Genomic DNA, 9,081 nt, shown 5'->3' with positions numbered 1-9,081 from the left:
TTTGAAATGCCTAAGATCAGATAGAGGTGGTGAATTTACATCAAATTAATTCGAGATATTCTGCAATGACAAAGGAATCAAGAGACAAACATCAGCCCCAAGAACTCCCCCACAAAATGGAATTTCTAAAAGAAGAAATAGATCTGTGATTGACTGCGCCAGAACATTAATGATGGAAAAGATTGTTGCTCTAAAATATTGGAGGGAAGCTGTAAGTGTGGTTGTTCATACACTGAACCGAGTACAAGTCAAGAAAGGTACAAATGCAACACCTTTTGAATTATGGTATGGTCACTCACCCAATGTAAAGCATTTCAAAGTATTTGGTTGCAAATGTTTTATCCTTAAAGATGCTAGAAATGGAAAATTTGATGCAAAAATTGATGAAGGCATATTCCTTGGTTACTCCACTAAAATTAAAGCATACAAGTGTTTAAATACTAACACTGACAAAATTGTGGAAAGTGCAAATGTAAACTTTGATGAGCATGCAGATGGCCAAGTTGAAAAACCAAAGAAAATGGATGACTATAGAACCTTCGTGTATTCTTATGAAGGAATGCCCATTGACAAAGATACCATCAATCAAACTGGGATTCAACACCAAGTTTCAGTGTCAACCAACTCACAACCAGTGAATGCCGAGTTGCATTCAGAAGCCGAGTCGTAGAATGAAGAAAATTATGACTCTGAAGTCAGTACACATGACAGAGATGTAGAGCTACCTGACAATGAAGTGCATAGTGATCCTGAATCTGAAAGATCAAATATGGAAACAAGGACAGAACCAAGATTGTCCAAATATGTGAAAAGGCATCACCCTGCTGAACAAATAATTGGTGACAAAGATGCAAGACCAATGACAAGGAATAGACTAAGAAATGAATCATGTCTACTAAGCAAAATTGAACCTAAGACAGTGTATGATGCATTACAAGATGGTGACTGGTTTAAAGCTATGGAAGAGGAAATTGATCAAATTAAGAAGAACAAAACTTGGAATTTAGTTCCCAGACTAGTTGACAAAAATGTGATTGGTACCAAATGGGTATTCAGAAACAAGCTAGATGAGAATGGAGAGATTACCAGAAACAAAGCCAGACTAGTATGTAAAGGTTATGCTCAAGAACAAGGATTAGACTATGGGGAAACATTTGCCCCTATTGCAAGAATGGAAGGAGTAAGAACTTTACTTGCATATGCTACATATAAAGGTTTTAAAGTCTATCAGATGGATGTAAAGACTACTTTTCTGAATGGTATATTAGAAGAGGAAGTCTACATTGAACGACCAGATGGTTTTGTTGATGAAAACAACAAAGATATGGTTTGTAAAATACATAAAGCACTCTATGGTCTGAAACAAGCACCTAGAGCATGGTATGAGAGACTTCACAAGTATCTAGTGCAAATCGGATTTAAAAGAATAGATGACAATAGCAACATGTATATCAAATCAGAAGAAGGTAAGGATATTATTGTATCTAAAATATTTGTAGATGACATAGTGTTTGGAGGAAAGGAAGTGCTTTGCAAAATTTTTGCTGACAAAATGAAACATGAATTTGAAATGTCTATGTTTGGAGAAATCAAATTCTTTGTTGGATTGAAAGTACATCAACTAAAACATGGTATATTTATGGCATAATCAAAGTACATCAAAGAGATACTTAAAACATTTGTATTAGAAGATTCCAAACCTGTCAGCACACCAATGGTAGCAGGAAATAAACTATCCAAAAATGATGTATCAGCTGAAGTTAATCAAAAAATGTACAGATCCATGATTGGAAAACTACAATATGTTGTACATAGCAGACCAGACATAGCATTAGTAGTTGGAATAGTGGCTATATTCTCTGCTAATCCCAAAGAAAATCATCTCATAGCAGTAAAAAGAATAATGAGGTATCTCAAAGGAACTGGTCTAGATTATAAAAAGAATGAAAAGTTTGAGCTCAATGCATACAAAGATGCAGATTGGGGAGGTAACATTGATGACAGAAAAAGCACAAGTGGAGGAGCACTATTTTTAGGAAAAAGATTAGTTACTTGGACCAACAAGAAGCAAACATGCACGTCTCAGTCCACTGCAAAATCAGAATACATGGCAGCAGTAGTCAATTGCACAAAAATTGTGTGGCTCACACATTTATTGAAAGGAATGAAAGAAGAGGTAACCAAACTTGTGATATTGTATTTTGATAACACAAGTTCTATAAACATATCCAAGAATCCAGTAATGCATGCAAAAACCAAGCATATTGCAATCAAGTATCACTATGTTAGAGAATTGGTAGAAGACAAACAAGTGAAGATGGAGTATATTCACACAAAGGAACAACCTACAGATATCTTCACCAAACCATTGCCAAAGGATACCTATGAATATCTTAGAGGCAAGTTGGGGATAATACCCCTAACTAAAGTAGTATAAAAATAACAAGGAATCTGCCCTGCATCAACAGGAATAAATCATTGAAATATCAGAAGAATGATGCAGAGGATGATAGCAGGAGCATAAACTCCAAATCAGTCACAAGCATGGTGACAGAGGGAGAAAATATGAGATGCAAAGCCTATATTTCACATGTTAAAGATGCTACATCTTTGGCATTTATGTCAAAGAGGGAGATATGAAAAAACTGATCAAAATAAGCAAAATAAGAGAAAGATACTCATGAGGGAGATATATATATGAAAGAGGGAGACTTATGAGAAACTAAAAAGTAAAGATATATGATCAGTAGTAAAACTACAGCAAAAGAGGGAGAAACAGAAAGTGGCAGAAAAACGTATGTAACTAAGTTGATCAAATGATCAGTTTGGTTTGTCATCAATGCCAAAGAGGGAGATTGTTAAAAATGATTGAAAAAGATCATGAGGGAGATTGTTAGAAATAATTGGAAAGATTATACATAAAAAGTAATGGAATTGGTAAAGAATGTTCTCAATCATTGTTTTGTCATTGATGTCAAACTTGCTACTTGCAGGAATGACAATTGCTTTAGTGATCCAAATACTATCAATTGGTTGATTGACAAGGAGGAGACAATCAATAAGATGTAACTAAAGTACCTAGAGAAAGGTTGAAGTTATGATGTTGTAATGAAATACAAGGATCAGCTAAGCCATTGATGAAAAAGTGTATTGATGACATACTCTAAGACACAAAGAATGGGCACACTGAAACATATCAAAGATGTAAGGTTTTAGCTAAGTCATTTGTAAAGTCTAAGTTCATTAGAGAGAGAGAGAGCCGAGCAAGCAAGTGCCAAACAGATTCTTAGTTGAAGTCAAGAAAGTTCACTTTTAGAGTGTGCCGAGTAAATATCAAGTGCCGAACAGAAAACAAGTGCCGAGTAAATATCAAGTGCCGAATAGGAAATAAGTGCCGAGTAAATGTCAAGTGTCCAGCAGAAAATAAGTGCCGAGTAAACATCAAGTGTCGAGCATGAAACAGGTGTTGAGTAAAGATATAGATGCCGAGCAGGATACAAGTGTCGAGTAACACAGAACAAGCTGAGTATCAATAAACCAATAATGCTAAGTTGCTGCATTATTTTGAAATCGAAGATTCGCTAGATTTGAGCCAACAAGGTTGTTACCTAGAAGTTTTTAAACCAGATAGAAGATAAGAGTGATGAGCTAGTGGCATAGAAAACCATGTAAAAAGGTTTTTAACGAATACAACTGGATGCTAGACAAGGTTTCTAGATGAAGAAGAAATATGGGGGAGATACATTGTATCCTACCTAATTCATTGAAACCCTAAAATTGGAGAGGGAGAATTGAGCGGGAAAGATATTTCAGATTTCTATTTAAGAAGTCATAAGGTCACGAAGCAAAAGTGTGGTGGGAGAAAGTATGAAATCATGAGCTGCTGAAGAAAAGTGCTAAGGAGTAACAAAACAAAGAATACTCTATTTCACTGGATGACCACATATATGATTGCATTGGTTTGATGAGTAAAGAAGACTCAAGGAAACAAAGCTTAAGAGGAAGACAAGCTAACAGAACTGAAGTGATTAAAAGCCAAGCAAAGGATTGAACTAAAGTGTGATTTGTAATCTGCAAGATATGTTGTAAGTTGAATCAGATCAAAGCCATTGTTGTTACTTTCTAGCAATTGTAACAGTTAAGATAAAACCTATGGACTTAGGTTGGTTTAATAGCCATGTTGTAAATCCTTTAAAAGGGTGACATTCCAAGTGAATGTTCCAAAGACCTTTAACCAGGCCCATTCCTAATAGTTTGGTGAAATCCTCTAACAAGGTCAGATTTAACAATGTGTTGTAGCCTTTAACAGGGCAGGCTTTTCACAAGGTAGACCATCAGAAGTGGTTAAAATCAATTGCGCAGTTATTTTGTGGGTATCATCCCCACCCCAGTTTTACCTTCTTATTCTTGGAGGGTTTCTAGGTTATCAAATTCTTAGTATTATGGTGTGATGCATGTTTACTTTTCTTAGTTGTTTCAATATTTAAATTGCATGCATGATAAGTTCAGTTATGCACCATTAAGGATTTGTATAGAAAATAGAAAAAGTTTTATTATGGCATTTGGACCTTGAATAACTGATTCACCCCCCCTCTCAGTTATTCTAAATAATTATAACACTCCATTTCCCTCCTTTCTTGGATGGTAATACCACAGGGACTGCACATGGGCTTATGCTCTTTTGAATTAGACCTGGGTCCATTAATTCTTGTACCTACGTTGACACTTCCAAGTTTTGGTCTAGAGTGAGCTTGTATGCTACCTTTTCAGGTAGGGATGTACCAAGAAAAAAGTCATTTTGGTGACTTATGACCCTTCTAGGAGGTAGTGTAGCAAGAGCACCATCACTTAATATATCTTTGTATTTCTTAAGCAACACTTGTACTTCCTTTGGTAATGGCTTTTTGACTACATTCTCCTCTCCTTTGGACTTCAATACTAATGCATAACTCTAGCTCTCCTCATCCCTAAAGTCCTTAACAAATTCTTTACCACTACAAAAAAAATACACTAGGTACCTTAAACTACGATGTATCTTCTTCCAATAGGGATTGGATCTTAATTTTTTTGCCATTCTTCTTAAATGAGATGGAATATTCCCTTCCATCATATACTACTTCCCTATCAAATTGCCAAGGTCTACCCAAAAACAAATGACAATCATCCATGGGTAGGATGTCAAACAACAATCTATCCTTATAACCTATTATGGAGAAGTCCACCCAAGTCTTCTCATTGACTAGTATACTTTGTCCTTTGTTGAGCCAAGTCACCTTGTAGGGATTCACATGTGGCACCTTAGGTAGTTTAAGATTTTCCACTACCTTCTCTAATATTATGTTGTTAGTAGATCTAAAGTCTACTACCACGTTGCATACTTTCCCTAGGATCTTACATATGATCCTAAATAGTGCCCTCCTAAGCATAGGTTCATCAGGAGCTAGTTTCTTAATTAGTACTCTTCTAAACATAAGGTTTTCACCCTTCTCTGATTCTATTTTGGTTTACTTCAGAGTCCTTGCTATATTTTTCTTCTTGAATATATACTACCTTCTTGTCATCGTTAGAAGAAGAGGGCTTATCAGGGCATCTATGTGCAGGGTGGCCTAATTGATCATAGTTGTAACACTCCATACTAGCAAAGTATGAGTTACTCCTTCCTGATCCTCTGCCCCTATTAGAGTCTCCTTGGTTACCTCTTCCTCTACTATAACCCCCTCTAGGAGTGCCTTCAATGGCTTGCTCTATCAACTAGTTTTCACATTGGTTCCTTTATTCACTTCCTCTACCTTGATAACCTCCTCTTTGTCCTCTTTGGTTTCTACCCTTATATCTATCTTTGAAGTTAGAGTCTCCTTTCTTCCTATTATTTTCCTCCACCTTTAAGGCTAGTTGATGACACCTTTGAAGGATGGTAGGTGCCCACAAACTAAGTTCCTCTTGGATGTTCCACTTCAAACCACCCGAATACATAGCCACCTTTACTGGCTCATCTTCATACTTCTTGGATCTAAGGCATAACCTCTGAAACTCCTCTCTATAAGAGGTCACATCTAAGTCTTTTTGCTTTAGTCCTTGTCTTCTTTTATGGAATTGGATTTCAAAGTCTTCTGGTAGAAAGTTCTCCTTCAACTTAGTAACCATGGCATTCCAATTGGATATAGGATTCTTGCCCATGCTAATCCTCTCATCTTGTACATACTTCCACCATGTCAAGGCTAAACCTCTTAGTCTTCACTTAGCCACCTTGACCTTTTGTGCCTCTAATACCCCTTCACACTCAAAATGGTTCTCCATGTCATCCAACCAATCTATTATTGCATCAATATCCATCTTTCCACTAAAAAGTGGTACACCTTCCAAATATTTCTCACCTAAGACTTTAATAGCCTTCAAGAAGGGCTCTTTATTCAAGATAGGGGTAGGTTCATGTACAACATCCTCCTCTGCTACCTCTTTACCCTTCTCATTGTCTTCTTCTTCCTTCCTTTTAGTTGCATCAACAACTTCATCCAATTTTGTCTTCACCTCTTACAAGGCTATTTCAAGGAGTCTACTCTTCTCATTTTTCTCATCAACTTCTTTTTCCAGTTCTTCATTAGTCAACATGCTTGACTCCCCCGTTGATTCTCTAGTTGCTGTAGGCATACACCACTTTTTCCAAGTCTTTCACTTGCTTTGATACCACTTTGATGTGACAACCAATCTTGCTTCCTCCCCAAGCTCTCCTAAGGTTTCCTTAGTTTTTCTATTTGACCTGATAGATCTTCTACTCACCCTACACACCTTTAGGAATCTTTGCAAGAGATCCTAAACCATTCAATTAGTGTACATCAATCAAGTAGAATGAACATGCTTTCTAACTCTTTAACACTACAAGTAACCCCAAATGTTCACTAGACTTCCAATGGATGGATGGTCATCTAGGAATGTAGTTGGACTCCCTTCGAGGTCCTAAATCAAAATCAACCTCGAAATCCTAATTGAGTTCCAACTACTAAGAAAAAATGCATTCAAATGCTTGGCATAGGATTACAAGAATTAGCCCTCCAAATGTAGTAAAACACAAATATTTTACAAAAATCCTTAACAAGGGGTCCAATAGACCACCATTATAGATACCCTTTTTAGAGACCTTAAATATTTTGGGGGTCTAGGGTTCCCAACTTGTTTGTACTGTACAAGCACAATTCTAGCCTTAAAACAAGGATTTTAAGGGTTTGGCATGCTATCTTATGGAATTTTTTTTTGCCTTCCTTAGGAATTTTACCAAGGCTTCCCATTTTGGTTGGGGTTACTCAACAACACCTTCTAACATATTCTATGCTTTGGTTGAAGTATCAACAATGTTCAACCTCTCCAAATCCACTTACTATGCTTTGTCATCCCTAACCAAGTTGCTAGGACTTGCCTATGACATTACTGCAATAATAACTCCTTAACATTCCAAGGCCCCATCTTCATTTTACATAATGTACATGGAGTCATGTTCCAAATCCCAAAATTCCATACAAAACCTACTGTGGGAAGTGGCCCTATGACCCAATTTTTGTAAACAGCTTGATTCAGGAGAACGAGCTAGTAGAAAACAAATAATTTAAGTAAGCACATAAAAACTTATGAAATGAAAAATAGAAACCATATATAACCTTGAATCAACCTATTCTAACACTTCCAATTCAAAAAGATCCAAAACTAATCCATATATTTTCCAAAAGAACTCAAATGCATGAAACCACTATTCAAAACTTGATGCACAATCTGTATAGTCCAATAAAAAAAAATTCTCCAACCCCTTGAATAGGTTTAGAATGGCCTCATATAGGATTCTCCTCAGTGCTCCTAACTATTTCAGATAGTTATATCACCTTCTAGACAAAGTTTCTTGAAATGCAAGAAAAGTTGTCAATGTTGTCATTGACAACATTGACAACAATTTAGCAACTTTTACATCTTATGGAGTTAAGCCATCAAGCTTGATCCAAAAGAAATAAAACCTTGAATAATACCCAAATAGGATTTAAAACACCTAAAAATGGCCTTAAAACCTCTATTTGACCATTCCACACTTCTAGGCCCCAAAACACCTAATTTGGCCTAGTGAGCAACTAGAAGCAATTTGACCTATTTGGGATTGTCAAACCTAACACATTACCTTCTTAGGACTACATGATTCCCTTTAATCACCTAGTGAAAAGCCAAAATCCCAAAGGGAGCCCTAGGTCTTCCTTATCCCACCTAGGTGCCCCTGCACCAAAACTTCTACCAATTATCATGTTGTATAAAAAAGAATCACATATACTTTCATTAAATCGTCATTTGAAATAATAGCCAAAGGTGGCTAGAATCCAAAAAAGTAAGTTATACATTGAGATAATATTCAAATAAGGGAAAAGCATTAGGAGAACAAGTAGTAAGTGATGTGTTCAATCTACATAGAAAAAAACTCCAAATGTATATGTAACAAGAGCCAAGTCCGCAATCATCAAAGAAGATGAAGATGGAGACCTAAAGAAAATAAGAGGTTAAAGTTTCAATGTGAAGGAGATGAATTTTTTGAAGGAGGAATCCAAAAGTGAAAAGAGCACCTAGGAGTCACTATTTTGAAACCCATGAAATATTAAAGAAGAACTAGACACCTCTCTAGCCTAACATTGAATATCTTTTTTATGTAGACATAAGAAAATAATATTGATTACTCTTCTCAAGAACATATTGGTCTTAAGATACCATAGCAACAACTTCAAAAACACCTTTATCACTTGAGATAACTAATAATCAACTTGATTGGCCAACCCCAAATTGGTAAAGGGAGAACATGAACAAGAAGATAAAATGCAGAGAATGTATTGACCCTTTTTTTTGTAGTTGTGAGATTGTTGTAGGTAAATCATCAACCCAAGGAAAAGTGAAGATCTAAAGTTACATGATATTCTTTCTCAAGGCATCAATTTGTAGAGTTTGTAGACCCCATTGGAAACATGAATGAGGAGAAAATGATTAAATCTACTTGTAATATTAACAATATTAATTTGGTCCCTCCCACAATGGAAGGTGTCATTTCTAACAATAACAATCTCA

The sequence above is a fragment of the Cupressus sempervirens genome, chromosome 4, assembly GCF_028749045.1.
Source record: "Cupressus sempervirens isolate cs-2001-9-10 chromosome 4, ASM2874904v1, whole genome shotgun sequence".
Classification (NCBI taxonomy): Eukaryota; Viridiplantae; Streptophyta; class Pinopsida; order Cupressales; family Cupressaceae; genus Cupressus; species Cupressus sempervirens.
The sequence above is the reverse complement of the archived record's forward strand: the minus strand, read 5'-3'. Positions refer to the sequence as shown.